Raw genomic sequence first — 17,409 nt, 5'->3', positions numbered from 1 at the left:
CAAGACTGATTTTTCTAAGGTTTTATGGACTGATGAAATGAGAGTGAGACTTGATGGGCCAGATGGATGGGCCCGTGGCTGGATTGGTAAAGGGCAGAGAGCTCCAGTCCGACTCAGACGCCAGCAAGGTGGAGGTGGAGTACTGGTTTGGGCTGGTATCATCAAAGATGAGCTTGTGGGGCCTTTTCAGGGTTGAGGATGGAGTCAAGCTCAACTCCCAGTCCTACTGCCAGTTTCTGGAAGACACCTTCTTCAAGCAGTGGTACAGGAAGAAGTCTGCATCCTTCAAGAAAAACATGATTTTCATGCAGGACAATGCTCCATCACACGCGTCCAAGTACTCCAGAGCGTGGCTGGCAATTTTCACAAATCAACCCAACCCCTTCTTGCAATTCAAATATTAAGTTTTCATCTGGTAAAACAATTGTCCAGCTCTCATCCTTCTTAGAGTCCTTACAGTCTTCCCTGGTCACTGCAGTAGAACAAAAATCTTTAGTTACACAATGTACAGTGAAGGAAGGGATGTCACAGGTAATTGTCTCTTCTTCTGATAGTTCAAATACCACCGTTTCTCGCTTGGTAAGGAGCATCCAATTTCCATATTCATTTTTGGTCAAACAGGTTACGTCGTCATCAAAGGTAAATGGGATGGAGCAGGATGCCCATGTTGTGCAATACGGAACGGTCATGCTTCCCTCATAGAAGGTGTGATAGCTGGCACCGGACACCTCACGTTTCATCCTCTGGCTCATCAGTGCTCGGTTTACGCATGCGGCCAAAAGGAGTCCCAACAGAGCACCGGTTACAATAACAGCCCTGTCAACAAGAATCTAGGAAGGAAACATACTTCAAATTAATTCCGTAAATAGCACTTGCCCGCAGGCACATGCAGCCAATCATTGCTTCCCTATCCTTGACTACATTCACTACATTGTAACTTCCCTTTTAATACATCTATGCTAATTAAATACTCTGGGATGGGTACAATTAAAACAAAACATCACTGCTTAAGGAGACTTCCTACTTCCAATGCCACCCCTGCTTGTTTTACTTCTATAGTCTCACCCCCCCCCCCTAATAAATCTAAGTTGCCTCCACTCCAGTATCAATCAAAACCTGCTTAAAATAGACCATACTGATACTGGAAGCTTGGCCTATTTCGTATGGGCCCTGGAAATATTACTCCAGGTCCTCCAACGAAAGCAAGTCCAACCCTGGCCCTGGGGCTTCAGGGGCACTGGCCCTTTTTGTCCCATCCAGGTATTGATATCCTTTTCCAGTGGACTTTGTTTGGGAATCAACTAGGGCCATTTTCCCCTCAGGGCTAGTTTCCCAACACGTTACCACAGAATGTTGAGCATGATGCTCAATGTACTCCTGTGTGCCTATCATTCTGGACAGTGAGATTTCACTGTCAGTGATAGATCTGTCATTCAGTACATTTACTGCTTTTCCCAAATGGACCTTCCATTTCTGCAAAGTCTCATCCCACCCCCCAGGGTCCCATCTGGCCCTGCTCTGTAATACTGATTGTAACTTACTTTTGCTCAACCTACCACCCTTCCACTTTACTTTGGCCCTGGCTACCTTAACCACAGCCTGTTGAGCTACATCTTCATAACACTGGCTCTTTTTTAATAGCAATTTATTCTGACTCTGCAGGCACACCGTCTGCTCTACAGCTTCCTCTAACTGCTCGTGTGTCTTTCTGTATGCCTGTAATAACACCCATAATTTCTTATGTAACCTTTCTGTGTCTGAATTTGTCTTAATTTTTACATTCTGTAATTTATTCAACAACTCACAAGGTTCTATTTTGTCAAAAAATTCAGCGTTATCTGGGAGGTCAGTCCCAGACAAGACTTCCCCTGCTAGTTCCTGATATGGGGTCCCCTCCCAAGCCACAATATTTTGAGGCCGTGAAGGGGTGACCGTTGGTGCTTTCTTCCTAAACATTTTCATAATACCTTCAATTATTGCTGACATCAATCAATAAATTCACAGTAACAATAACAATATACGTTAATATGTATATACCTGTGCAATATCAATTAATTTCATTCCAAGGTGACAATTGTGACTATGTCCATGAAATATCTGTTTATTTACATAGCTTTCATGGCTCATTTGAGGAATTAACAATTCAATTCTAACTAATCCAGAAACATATATATTTATACTCCTGACCATGCAAGATACAACTATATATTTTTCTGGCTTATTACTTTATCTACAAAGGGGTTTCACTTTCGCTCGGAGCTGCGTCTATCAGCTCTGCACATTCAGTAAGAAAACTGTCAGTTTCTTTGCTCAAGTGATAAACAATTATGTATCCTGCCGACCGACTACGCCAATAATGTTATGTGATTCTTTTTTCAGGATATGATGTTATCATATATCACTTTTCAGCAAGGAAATGACTGACACATTACACAGGTTTTCACAATCTTATAATAACAGTGATGGTTTATTCTGCAACATAATCATGGAAACAAAATACCACAAACCACTATTTCATACTTATAACACTCTATGCAATTGCAATGCTTATATAAACAATTCTAGATACAATTATCTATACAGTTTTCAGTTACATTTAGTTGCCTGCGCAACGACTGATAACAATCTTATGTTGTATTACCACTAAAACAAGTCTAGCTAGTTTTAAACAAACAAATTAATACATCACCGTGATCTCTGGTTACATCATCCTATCCTGCCGCTTCTGGGGCGCAATGGGAGGGGACATCTGGGCAATCTTTGGACCAGGAGACAAACAGGCGATCAGCGGGAAACAACACTGAGGATGCGTCCATCCACAGGCCCCAAAAATACACTCAATACACACACCAAAAATACACAGACGCTCAGACACTCAGACTCTCAGACTCAGACATCAGACATGACACGAGACATCAGACATCAGACATGAGACTCCAGATTGCCTAGATGTACCCCTCTTTATACTGTTCACTTGTGTAACAGTTTTGGCGCAACTCCACAGATCCTGAGACCGCTCCCTTTGAGATTGGCCGTGGCCCAAGACATCTGGCCAGTCTGTCTTAGCCTCAACCAAGCTTATCAGGGCATGCCCAGGTACTATCTCTGACGTATTACTAAACTGCGATGCCGTCATCTTTAGTTTCAAACAAACATGTTTTTCTGCTTAACATTATATATCTGATTATGTGGTCTTATGCAGTTACTTCTGTCAAGTTTTAACAATCTTTCCATAGATATAATTAATAGCTAAACATCATAATGGCTTTATTACTTAGCCTATTGCAATTGATATTACTTAGCCTATTGCAATTAATAATAATTCATCGTTTAACAATATTACTAGGCATTAGCCCCTATACCAATGTGTTATCAAGATGTTCCTGAATGTCAGTAAGTAACCCCTGCCAAGGTTACACCCTTGTTCTGTCTGGGTTTTGACTTCTTATCATCAGCCTCCACAGGTTGTTTACCACTTGTAGCATGACTTAGCGAAATTCACTGTCATCTACTTGAAGTTAATTAATGTCTTTTACTCTGTTAAAGGCACACTCTCTTAAAGGCAAAGTCACACAAGTTAGTGCAAGTGTCTTATGCTTTCACTCTCTTAAAGGCAAAGTCACACAAGTTTAAGCAAGTGTTATATGAGCAATTACTGCAACCACTTTCCTTACATTATGTCACAACAATAAATAACATTTTTGGGGCAAAGTAACGGCCACTGCGCTCCTACTCCTTCACACTGTGCTTCGGCGCTGCCTGTGCTTCTCTCCACACCACACACTATGTGCAGCTGCCGGGCCGGACCACCAGCCGCTGGCCCACCGGGATTTTTCCCGGTATCCTGGCGGCCCAATCCGACCCTGTTAGAGTCTGATTTAACATTAGATGGGGCTATTAGATGGGCCCGCCAGAGTGAACTAGTGAAATAGCAAAGTGCTGATCTGAGGTCTGAGAGTATTGTGGATGAAGTGCAGCAGTTCAGGAGAACTGCTAGTGAAAGGCACAGTGTGAGTGGTAGACCTAAGACAACAGATAGGCCTAGAAGTGGATGGGTGCAGCATGCCCGATGCACACGGTGCAACCGTGCCCATGATCAGAGTGTCATATGCCCTGCTAAAGACAAAAGATGTAGAAAATGTAACAGGATGGGCCATTTTGAAGTGGTGTGTAAGACTGAATATATTAAGGAGATTAGGTGGATAGCGACCAGGAGGGTCAAGAAGTGTCCTTTGTGGGGGTCTGTTGTTGAACGGCCGGGTTCAGAAGATGATTGGAGGGTTACCCTTACTGTAATAGGAGCCAAGGTTGCCTTTAAGATTGACACAGGAGCAGACATCACTGTAATGTCCCTTGCAGCATTCATAAAACTGCCTCGACAGCCCCAGCTGGCAAAAGTTAAAACAAAAGTTCATAGTCCTGGTGGCCGCATTGATTATGCGGGAAAATTTCTTGCCATCTGCGTGTACAAGCAAAGGAAATTCACCATGTGGGTGCACGTGATTAGAGGTCAGTGTGTTAACAATTTATTGAGCAGAAAAGCAGCCTGTGGTTTGGGCCTAGTAGCCAGAGTGAATCAAATCTCAGAAGATATGTTTGGGGAATTGGGCCTACTGAATTGCAACCCAGTCCGCATATCACTTAGAGGTGACGCAGTCCCATACAGCATTACCACTCCCTGTAGAATTCCATTCCCGCTCATGCCTCAAGTGGAGAAGGAGCTTCTGCGTAAGAAGAATATGGGGGTTATTGAGGAGGTTGTTGAAGCAACTGACTAATGTGCCCCCATTGTGCCCAATGCGAAGAAAAACGGGAAAGTACGCATCTTCGTAGACTTGAAAAGGCTGAATGAGGCGGTGAAGAGAGAGAGATATGTGCTGCCAACACTTGAAGATATAGCTCCGAAATTGGCTGGGGCGAAGTTCTTCTCTACATTGGATGCTTCTAGCGGCTTCTGGCAGATCCCTCTAGATCCAAAGTACCGCAAACTGACTACCTTCATCACACCAGTAGGTTGGTTTTGCTTCTGCAGACTCCCCTTCAGGATATCCTCTGCTCCTGAAATCTTTCAAAGAGAAATGAGTTCTCTCCTAAGAGACCACGTGGGAACGGGAGTCATGATGGACGACATCTTAGTGTATGGGTCTACATTGGAGGAACATGATCAGCGACTGAGCTGCGTGCTGCAGACTATCAGAGAGTCCAGGCTGAAGCTAAACAAAGAGAAATGCCATTTTAGGAAAGCTGAGTTATGTTAATTTGGGCATATCATCAATGGGGATGGCATCAAGCCAGACCCCGAGAAAATTTGTGCTATTAAACAGATGAAAAGTCCTTCTGATGTACATGAGCTGAGACAAATATTGGGCCTTGTAAATTATGTGAGCAGGTTCCTCCCAGATTTATCCACTATACTACACCTTATCACAGAGTTGCTAAAGAAAGGTGTTGCCTGGGTCTGGGGACCTTCACAGGAAAAATCTTTTGTGCAGGTCAAGTCCCTGCTGGGGTCTGCCCTAGTGTTGGGGTTCTACGACCCTTCCAAAAACACTGTGGTTAGTGCTGATGCAAGCAGTTATGGGTTAAGGACCGCCCTCTTGCAGTTGAATGAAAACAAACTACAGCCCATCGCCTACTGTTCCCGTACACTGACGGCTGCTGAGTCAAAATACGCCCAAATTGAGAAAGAGAGTCTGGAGGCAGTTTGGGCCTGTTAGCACTTTCAGCGTTACCTAGTGGGTTTAGAGAAATTTAGTCTGGAGACTGACCATAAACCGCTAGTCCCTCTAATCAACTCCTATGATATTGACAAAACACACCTAAGATGGCAGAGACTTCTAATGAGGCTGCTCAGGTTCAACGTTCAGGCAGTGCATGTGCCGGGGAAACAACTGGTTGTGGCGGATACACTGTCCAGGCTCCCGCTGGCTGCTGCTGAAGAGTCTTCAACAGAATTGGATGTGAAAGTGTATGTAGATTCAGTTCTGGCTTCCAAGTCCATCTCTTCAGGGAAGCTGGAACAAATAAAGAAAGAGACACGTTTAGATACATACCTTCAAGAAGTTATAAAGTACATAAAAGAAGGTTGGCCTGAGAGTCGGGCAGCCTGGATGTCTTTAAATTCTCACCAGTCAGAGAGGTCGCAGCTCACGGAGCTGGATGGGTTGGTGCTGTTCCAGGACCGCATTGTTATTCCTGTTAGCATGCGGCAGGAGATGTTAAACAGTATTCATGATGGCCACTTAGGCATTACAAAGTGCAGAGAAAAGGCAGCTACGGCAGTATGGTGGCCTGGGATCAGTTCCGACATTGCAAGCCATGTGTCTAAATGTGCCTTTTGCCGGGAACGCCAGCCTATTCAGAGAAGGGAGCCCTTGATTTCTACTCCGCAGCCTGCAGGCCCGTGGCAGAAAATAGCTGCTGATTTGTGTAAACTGCACGGGAAAAAGTTCCTAGTCATGATTGACTACTATTCCAGGTATTTGGAAATTGCACCTTTGAATGAAATCACAAGTCAAGCCGTTATCACTCGTCTCAAGAGCTTGTTCGCCCTGTGGGGCATACCAATGGAGCTGGTGAGTGTTAACAGAATGCAGTTCGCTTCCACAGAGTTCAGTTCTTTCAGCAGAGAATATGATTTTGTACATTCCACATCAAGTCCACATTACCCGCAGGCCAACGGAATGGCTGAAAGGGCAGTTCAAACAACAAAATTCATTTTGAAGCAATCTGAGCCGTACCTGGCCCTCTTGTCCTATAGGGCGACTCCCATTCAAGCCACAGAGTTTAGCCTGGCACAGCTGATGCTAGGATGCCAGTTTCGCACCACCTTACCCTCTGTGGGTGTCTTCCAGCCAACTAGCTCTGTTCCTCGGGACGAGGTCCTTAAGAGGGATGAAGAGGCAAAAAGGGGCTATCGATTCTTCTACAACAGGAGACATTCTGTGAGGCCCTTGCAGGAGCTGAATGCGGGGCAAAGTGTCAGAATTAAACTGGATGATGAGAAGAAATGAAAGACGCCTGCTAAGGTAATTGGACGCTCTCCGGAACCAAGGACTTATGTAGTCCTTACTGATGGAGGGACAGTTACACGCCGTAATCGAAAACATCTTCAGCCTGTTCCTGAGAGTTTGGAACTGGATGCCTCAGTACCACCACCAGTGGGATCCCCTGTTTTAAAAGGGGTGCCTTCCCCTCAGCAAGATCACAGCGGGAATATGTCTTTGCTTCCAGCAGACTCTCAATCACCTTCTTCTGTATCAGAGGACAGTTCATGTATAGTTACATCAAGTGGAAGAGTGGTGAAACTTCCGGCCCGATATCGGGATTAACTTTAGTTAGAACAGTGACTGGAAGTATGGGCAGAATAATCCCATGGTCACTGTGGACTAGGGTAGTCTACCCGGATGTTCAAGTCAGGATGTAATTCATGTTTATATTTTCTGTAACTTCTTATTTGTTATATACTATACAAAACTGTTGTTGAATACCTTGTTATTTGTTATATTAAAATGGAAAAAAATGTATGTTTTGTCCTTTGAAAAGGGGGAAGGTGTGATGAGAGTGGGAAGCGGCGTCACCAGATTGGGGGCGGGGCTTAGGTCCGTTTGTCTGTGTCGCAGTTACTTAGTGAGATCAATGCTACCAGATGTATATTCCATGCTCTACAATAAAATAGAGTTGTACCATATTTGCTGTGTCCTGCATGTGTCCTGCATCTCATGACAAGGTGTAATTAGTTTAAATATTTGATAATTTATTTATTTATTTTTGTAACTTAGTGTTTATTTTTTTTGCAACTTAGTGTTTGTTATTTTTTTGTAACTTAGTTGTTATTTTTTTGTAACTTTGTAATTTGTAATAGTAGATTTAAATCATTTGAGTAGGGTTAGGTTTTTAAATATATAATATAGTTAATTTAATTGGTAGTTTAATGTAATTTTAGTATAACAGTTAGGATAGATTAATTATTAGTTTAATATAGTTTAATGTAATTTTTTTTATGGTAAATAAATCAACTTTATTATTATTTATTTATTTTAAGTTTTCAAAAAGCTTTATTGAAATTGTCATTAATACAAATGAGAAAAAGCGAGTAAATATAAATTAACAGTGTGAGGGCACAGGCTGCCCTCAAAACAGTATAATATTACATAGTTAAAATAGATAAAACTCTGTTCTAAACGATACCAAAAACTCAGTAGTTAGTCATAAACCATGATGGTACCTTATATCTTGTATGAAGGAGACTCCAAGGTCTCTCAGCTCAGGGATAGAGGGGAAAGGGAATGAGTCTAGAAGTTAGGTAGGGGGAGGAAAGAGAGGAGGAGGGGGGGATGTAGTTAGTCATGAGCGGGTGTATCGCGTAAGCCATCCAATATCATGCATACTAAGCCAAAAGTAAGGCCTTATGTCACCAGTGGGAAGCTAACTGGGGGACAAAACATTAGGTTTCCAGGTTGTGTCATATGAATCTTTCCAGTCAGCCCATGTAAGCTCAAAAAGGTCGGCATTACCTAATTTATAAAATATGTCTTTTTCCATGGTATATAGGTAGGCCATATAAGAGCAGACTCTTGTCCAGCTAGGTGGGGACTCTTTTTTCCAATCACAAGCTATTAGATGTTTTTTTTTTTAATTTTCAAAAGAGCTTTATTTAAGTTATATGCAAATACACTTCATAAAATGCATGTACCAGTTATACGTCAGAAAAAATGTCAAGCCAAGTATCACTAATACAGCACATTGTTCATATTCTGAAAAAAAACATGACATATACATATATATATATATATATATATATATATATATATATTCATCATAAATTTAACATACTAGATCACATTTTTTATTTTTTATTTTTAAATCAGTGTACCTCTCTACTGATCCCATTGTTAACCCTGCAGACCACTCTTGGGTCTTATTGATAAAACTGGTAAAAGTAGTGATGGGAGCTCAAAAAACAGATAAGCAAAACAAAACAAAATACAAACATCAGGAGAAACTAAAGGGAGAAAAGATAGGGAATTAAAACCATGTGAGTGATATGAGATGACTTAATTTATAACTGCATAGGCCTCCCATAGGCCTATGGCACACTCACCCGTAATGTATGTAAAGAGCATATAGGGGGAAAGATTTAAGTTTTAAAGGGGGGCTACTGAAAGTTAAAATTGTAACCGGGAGTTAGCGAATTGTATGTAACACCTTGTGTTATTAGGTTGAAGATATCTGTGGAAGACAAAAACTAAGTGGGTATATAAACTTGGGGCTATATGTTATCCTCTGACGCCATATTACAGTGGTATGGTTGTCAGGCGGTTTCTAAAGAATTATCTTCCCTAGGCATGTGGGTTTAATTGATATTGTGCCGTCCACACTGCTAATAGATACGTAAGTTCAAACAAGTGGACAGAAGGGTTTATAGTCTACAGTTGTTGCCCTAAGGTATTTAGACCCATTCACCCACCACGGGCCCCGACCGTAAGCCACGCGGAAGGGGGGGGGGTCCCTCAATGATCGCTCTCTTAATGCTAGACTGCCTGTTGTAAAGCAGCGAGCTTCAAAAATAACTCCATTAGAGAAATTCTTTAAAAGTGTGTAAGAGGGCTCTAACTGGGCAACTAAGGGGAGTATGTATGCGAACACCCATACAACAAATTAAAACTCAAACAAACGCAAGAAAGGGTATAGTACACACATTCCAGAGCCTCCAGACACATTCGCATGTTTTAACTTATATGTAGAGCCGTGCAGACTACTCTGATGCGCCATCCCGCCTACCCCCATTAGAATACAGTGAAAACCAATTTAGAACTTTAGAGTGTACAGATTAAACTATCTATAGACTTAGCAACAATATCTAATGTACACCTGTAGGACCAGACAAATCAGGGTTGTAAAGTCCGAAAGGGGCATCTGCAGCCTACCCCTCTCCTGTTTTTGGATAGCGATCGCTCGCTTGAAAGTTAATAATGTCCCCATAAGAGTCAATTGTATATTTCCAGCGTCTGATCTCAGTTGAGCCATTATGCCAATGATCTGAAAGCAGTACAGAGAGTCTTTCTGGCACCCTCAGAGCCTGCTGTGAAACCGCAAGTCCCATATTTATGCAAGGATTATCCGTCTCATCTCCCCGCATACACTCGAGACCCTTGACCAAGGCATTCTGCTGTTTAGCGGTTTCTATCACTGTGCTATGCTGTGACTCCATGCGGCCATCCGGTTGTAAGCCCACGCCTGACTCCCCCAGAGGCACAACACAACTTCGACTTGCATATTCTTGTTGAGGCCAACTCAGCCGTCTAGCAGGTGTTAACGTATGAGGTAGAACAAGTGTCGAATGGTGGGCTTCAATTTGAGTAAGATCTCGGCTCGCTACTGTAATGAACATGCAGTCTGGACTGTGACCTAGATCCATTATTGGCTGCAGTATTCCGTAGCTAGGTGTTATGCCTTGATATTCTGTGCATGTTTTGCCATTAAATGTATTAGGTATAGCGGAATCCATTAGGTCGGCTCCATTTTGGCTGTTGAAGTCAGAGGTTCTCTCTGTTTGATCTTCCGGTGCACTATCGAAGCAGATTTTATTCATCAGATATTCATATGGCGCCTTGGCCATTAGCAGTTCAAAGATTTTCTCCAATCTTTCCATAGATGATGGAAGGCAATGTTTTTTCTCCGGTTCTATCATACAGATCATTTTTAATGAGGGAGAGTAAAATTAAGCTTCCGCACAATACCTCCCAGTGTCTATCTCCTGTGGTGTTGTAAAAGAGTTAGTGTCCCGTAAGCTATAGATGTTGAAGAGGTTCAGTAAGCTAGACTTATCTAGCAGCACCGATAACCCGGCTCTTCCCGGGGGGGAGGTGGATACCTGTCAGCAGGCCGCCGCCTAAGGCCTTTCTCCGATCTGAGTCTCCACTGTCATATAAACAGCAAAATAAAAGGATTTTGGGTCCTGGATACCTGATCCATGGAGTTGTCATGTAATATGCTTTGGTTCTTGCTGTTAGCCACCAATAATCGGCGGATTATTGAGAGATCTTTTGGAGCCTACAGAAAATGTGTCCTGTTCTGAACGCTGCACGGACACGCCCCCAAGCTATTAGATGTTTAATGGACATAAAAAGGTAAATGCTTATGTAAGCATGATGCTTAGGGATAGCGTGAACACCTATGTGTAGTAGGGCTACTGCTGGTGAGCTACGTAATGATACTGCCAATTTGGGAAGAACCCTAAAGCATCTTATCCATAAGGGGCGAATTTTGGGGCATTCCCACCAGATGTGTAGAGAGTCCCCTCTCTGACCACATCCTCTCCAACAGTAAGGGGACGTACTAGTAAATATTTTAGCCAACCTGGTAGGTACATAGTACCAATGAGCCAACAGTTTGTAATAAGTCTCAAATAAGGTTGTGAAATGTATTGCCTTTTTGGTACGCTCAAGAGTGTGTCCCCAAACCTCTTTTGTAAATGATTTATCAAGTAGGGATTCCCACTTTGAAAGGTGGGGAGTTGTTTCCGAATTTAGGTTAGGGTCTAAGAGGGTATAGTGTCTGGAGAGAGGTCGACAAGCCTGTTTCCCTGACTCCAAGTGGTCTCCCAAGGGGTCAATGGGCGGGCAAACTGAGGCTTGAAGCCCCAAGTGGTCAAGAAGCTTTTGATTCTGTGGTGTTCGAATTTTAGAATATAGGGTAAGGCCACATCCGCCCCTAACTGAGAGACGGATCTGAATCCACTTTCCGGTGGTGGAAGCCAGAGGTCTGAGACCACATTAACTCCAAGTTGAGCCCATTTCAGTGGATGGGTATGCTGTAAGCCTGCAAGTAGGCCAGGCATAGAGGTAATGGGAGATGGGTGAGGGGCAATATGTCTAGAATGGCGGATTTTGTCCCAGAAGTGCAGGCATTCCTGAATAATAGGGTTTGTCAAGGTTAGATCTCTACGGCAATGTGTGGGCGTCCAGATCAGATCTCGTAAGGTTAGGTTGTAGGGCAGCGAGGCCTGTTCAATGTAGCGCCATTTGCAGGTAGACTGTCTGACTCCCCACTTTGAGACATGGGTGAACATCGCCCCCTCATAGTATCTTACTATAGAGGGAGAGCCTAGTCCCCCGTTTATCCTGGGCAATTGCAGAACTTTCTGCGCCACTCTTGGAGGTTTGCCCTGCCAAATATGCTTAGTGAATTCACTTTGAAACTGTAAGAGAATTTGTCTAGGGACTCTGATTGGAAGGCAACGAAATAAGTATGTGATTCGGGATAGGAAAGACATCTTTAGAGCTGCGATCCGCCCCATCCACAAGACTTGTGAGAGATTCCAACTCTTACTAAGGGAGCGAAGCACCGATAGCAAAGGAAGGTAATTATCCCTGACAATCCGGGGGAGATCATTAGAGAGTTTGACTCCTAGATGTGACACCGACGTTTCCGACCACTGGAAAGGGTATTTGGCTTTTAGAGGAGCCAGAGACGAGTGCTGGAAGCCTTGGGTATAAATCTCTGTTTTAGATATGTTTAGTTTGTAATAAGAATGGGCATTAAATTCCCTGACTATTTGTAGGAGTCTGGGGAGAGGGGTTGAGAGATCTGATGAAAAAAGGGTAATGTCGTCAGCGAACAAGGCAATATTATGCTTGGTGCCACATAGGGTGATCCCACCCATGTGTGGGTCCAATCTGATTTGCTCTGCCAGCGGCTCAATGGCCAGCGCAAAAAGCAGGGGCGATAGGGGACATCCCTGTCTAGTCCCGTTGGAAATATAGAATGGGGGAGTTTGGAAGCCAAGACCCCTTACCGAGGCGGAAGGAGTGGAATATAAGGCCTTTATTGCTCCCACAAGGGAACTTGGGAATTGGAAGGTTTCAAGCACTTCCCACAGAAACCTCCATCTCACCCGATCAAAGGCCTTTTCAGCGTCCAATGAGATAATCGCCATAGGTTTGTTGAGGCTGGACGACAGGCTCATCACATTTAAAAGTATTCTAGTATTATATGGCCCTTCTCTTTTGGGGATAAACCCCACTTGGTCTGGATTGACCAGGTGGGGTAAAATGTTGGCAATACGATTGGCTAAAAGTTTTGAGAAGAATTTTATGTCAGTGTTGATTAATGAGATTGGCCTGTAGCTGGCACAAAGAGTAGGGTCCTTATTAGGTTTCAAAATAGTTATGATAGTGGCTTCCAGGAATTCTCTCTTGAATTTACCTTCATCTTTGGCTAAGTTATAGAGTCTAAGAAGCAAGGGGGAAAGTTCTTGAATGTAAGTTTTATAGAAATGCACTGGGAAACTGTCTGGGCCTGGCGATTTAAATGATTTAGAATTCCTGATTACTTGTTGTACTTCTCTGACAGAGAATGGCAAGTTTAGAGAATCCTTTTGATCGGGTGAGAGGGACGGGAGATTCAAGGCTTTTAAGTACTCGCGTATTGTGTCTGTTGGGGTCGCAGGGGGATTCTCAGACTTTTCTATATTATAGAGGTTAGAATAATACTCAGCAAAAGCCTCCCCTATCTGTGAAGGGATTTTAAGGAGGGAGTTCGCTTTAACAATGCTATGTATACGCAAGACACTAGTTCTGTTTCTGATTTTGTTGGCCAGGAGGGTGTCCGCCTTATTACCCTTATAGAAGTACAGTTGTTTTAGTTTAGTTAGGTTATCTTGGGTTCTCCTAAACTCTAGCTGCGAAATGTGATTTTTAAGATCAGTTATTTGGGCTGCTAAAGAGTTAACAGGCTTTACTCTGTTTTGGGATTCTAAGTTTCTTAGTTTAATGTGGGCCTGGGATAACGAGAGTCCAGCCTGCTTTCAAAGTTTAGCCTGTTCCGAGATCATTATGCCTCTAATGGTTGCTTTAGCAGCTCCCCAGAGAGTGTCATCTCTGACTTGGGCATTGTCATTAGTTTCCAGAAAGTGTTTAATTTCTGTGCGCAATTTTTTTCTAAGGGCGATATCTTGTAGGAGGTTGTGGGGCATGTGCCAGGAGGCCCTAGAGCGAGTAGTGTTTGTGGAGATGAGGTCGGCAGTGACACAGTCATGGTCAGACCAGGGGCAGATAGAAATGGCTGAGTTAGTAACCAGGTCTAGTGAGTCTGCCATAGAGAACATGTAGTCAAGTCTGGCGTATTGTCAATGTGGTTGTGAATAGTGTGTATAGTCTCGGTCCTTAGTGTGGATAGCCCTCCATACATCAAAGTAACCTGAGCCAGTCACGAGAGTACGGAATTTCGCAGCAAGTCGTTCTGTAGAAGGAGGAGTCCTGGTCGAGTCAGAGGATTTTCTATCTACTTTCGGGTCCCAGGTCATGTTAAAGTCTCCCGAAACAATAACTCTACCCTGTTTTTACTGGGAAATGACATGAAGTATGTGTTTGAGGCACTTAGGTTGGTGTGTGTTGGGCAAGTAGACTGACACGAGAGTATATAGCACGTGATTGATGTTACAAATCAGGATGACATATCTGGCCTGTGGGTCTCTAATGATCAGGACTGGTTCAACTGCTAGCCTCTTGTGTAGTAGAATAGCTGTGCCTCTGGCTTTTTTTGTGAAGGGTGCATATTCTATATGCGTGTATTCCCTAGAGGAGAGTCTAATCGGCTCGTCATTTAGCCAATGCGTCTCTTGGAGGAACACTACGTCGGGGTTGTGATGTTTCAGTGAGCGTAGTAAGAGACTTCTCTTAAAGGGAGTGTTAAGTCCCCTAACGTTTTGGGTGAGAAACCTTAAAGGGGAACTAGTCATACCTAGGAGTAATTAGGAATTGGGTGTTAAAGGTCCAAGTACCAATGTCTGGGAAACAGAGTGGGGGAAAAGGTAAGGGGAGGAGAGGTAAGGAGTAAGAGGAGACACTTAATAGTGCCTCTGGAGCGGTGGAAGTAGTCCACCTCAAGGGAGCCCTAACGTGGGCTTCAGTGTGGGGGTGAGCATACAGCTCAGGAGCTAGTGCAGTGGGGCAAAAACGTCAGCCCTGCTCTAAGAACATAATCGTCTTAACATGAAGTGCTTAAACTTAAGTGGTTACAAAACAGCAGATAACATATCTAACCAAGAGAGATAACATAAAACTTATTAAATGAACAAACAAGGAGCCTATACACGTTCAGACCAGGGCCAGTGGCTCCTGAAGGAACCTATGAAGTAGGCTCAGAGTGTTCTTGGGATTCTTGGGATTGTTGTATCTTAGGTCTCTTTGCCCTCTGATCCTTTGTCGACCATTCAGGAGCTGAGGCTCTTAAGGCAGGTTGGGGTTGGACCCGTGTGTTCAGGGGGCACGACAATAATCCCCATGAGGCAAGAAGAGTCATACCCTGAGAAGGTGTGGTGATAGTTATGGTCTGGTTATCTTTAGTTACCAGGAGCCTAGTAGGGAACCTCCAGCGATACCGAAAATTGGCCTTACGCAAAGCAGTGGTAACTGGCTGAAAGTGGCGACGCTGTTGGAGGGTGTGTGCTGATAAGTCAGGTAATAGCTGGACTCCCTCAAATCTACCACTAAGATTTGTTTTTTTGTAGGCAGCTTGAAGAAGGCGGTCCTTATATAAGAAGCTATGAAAACACGCTATGATGTCTCTCGGCCTGTCAGAGCTCACTGTCCTGGGGTGCAATGCCCTGTGAGCCCTCTCCATTGTGCTAGTGAGGCCATCAGGGGTGCCTATAAGTTCTCTGAAAAGATCTTGAAGATAGCCTTGAATGTCTGCCGGAGCTACGGACTCTGGGACTCCTCTGAATCTTATATTACTGCGTCTTGATCTGTCCTCCATATCAGCCAGTTTAGATTCCAATTGTGAAATCTGCTCAGCCAGATTTTCGGCATAGGCCAGAATATTGGATTGATCTGCAGCCTGATCATCCTGCTTGCGCTCCAGCGCGTCAACTCTGTCACCAATTTCTGATATCTCCTTCTTATGTTCTGCAGAGCTGCGCTGGATTTCTTGGGTGATGGACTTAGTCTGAATGGCTAAGAGCTTCTTGAGTGATGATTCTGTAATATAGAGTTGGGAGGCGGTTGCAGAGTGTAGGCTGGATTGAGACTCCTCATCTTGAGAGTCAGGTTCACTCATTTCAACACCTGGGTGGGACAGAGACTCCTTAGAAGAGTACACAAAATGGTCAAACACTGTCTTCTTAGGTTTGGGGTTTGACTTTGAGTGTTTCTTCATCATGTGAGGCATTTTATGGGCTAGCAACTAGATCCCAGAGAAACAGAGTGAAGGGTCACTGAGGGCTCATAGGCAATATGCTGCTGTGCTGGTAGAAAATCAAGGGTTATGCATGGCACATTCAAATATACAGTTTAAGGACAACCTATCTCATGGTTAGAGCGGGGCTGAGTTACACTTCATAGGAAAAACTACATCATTAGCATAAAATAAACCTGCTACAGAAGTGTAGGGCACTCGTGCTAGCCCCTCACCTTGGGGAACCTAGGGATATGACCCGAAGGAAGGGGAAAGGGAATTGGAGGTGACCCACCCAGACAAGCTGGGCAGGAGCGGAAAGGTGAGGGACCCACGTATAAGATTTCTCAAGCAAAGAGTAGTAACTTGGTATGAAGTCAAAATTTTTGTGAATATAGAGTAGACCTACTGCAGACATGCTGGGCACTAATTCTAGCCCCTCACCTTGGGGAGCCTAGGGATACGACCCGAAGGAAGGAGAAAGGGAATAGGAAGTGACCCACCCAGACAAGCTGGGTGGGAGCGGGAAGGTGAGGGACAAACGTGTAAGATTTCTCAGACAAATAACAACAATTTACAATGTGGGGATGCCAGATACACAGATAAATGACAAGTATTTAATATATGTAGAGTATAAAAGATAACACTGCTAAATGGCCCTCCTCTGATCTTACAAAAGGAGCTGAGAGGTGAGGGATGAGCACACAGGGGTTACACCTAGAGGCCTACTATCACAAGAAGGTCAAGTAATTAACCTGGAAATACAGTAAATACCAATACAATGTTGTACAGGGTTAGTCTCTAAAATTATATTCTTTGTAGTTTACTATTGTCTGAATACGAGCTTAACTCAGTATGTTCTCATGAATGTGTAGTGAAGAATGTATGTTAGGTCTAATCTAACCAAGCAGCGTTGTCTAGTTATGCGGTGGGCTAGTGTGAAGCGTGCACACTATTGTCTGGGTGTGGACTTGGGTCAATTTGCTCAGATATATTAATAGTGAGGGGTGTGTATCAGGGCTAAACTGAACCAGTGGTGTTGTGTAGTTGTGTGCTGGGCTAGTGTGATTTGTGCACCATAAGAATACTACCCATCATCTGTATGTATTGTGGGCCCAGCGCCTGGCTGCAAAATAAGTTAGTAACCTACTCCTTAATATAGACAACCTGAAAAGGAAGAAATGGTAAAACAGGAGCAGAACATAAAAAAGCAAAACAATACACTTGGGT

This window comes from Bombina bombina, chromosome 7 (genome assembly GCF_027579735.1).
Source record: "Bombina bombina isolate aBomBom1 chromosome 7, aBomBom1.pri, whole genome shotgun sequence".
Taxonomy (NCBI): domain Eukaryota; kingdom Metazoa; phylum Chordata; class Amphibia; order Anura; family Bombinatoridae; genus Bombina; species Bombina bombina.
This window is presented reverse-complemented; position numbering follows the sequence as displayed.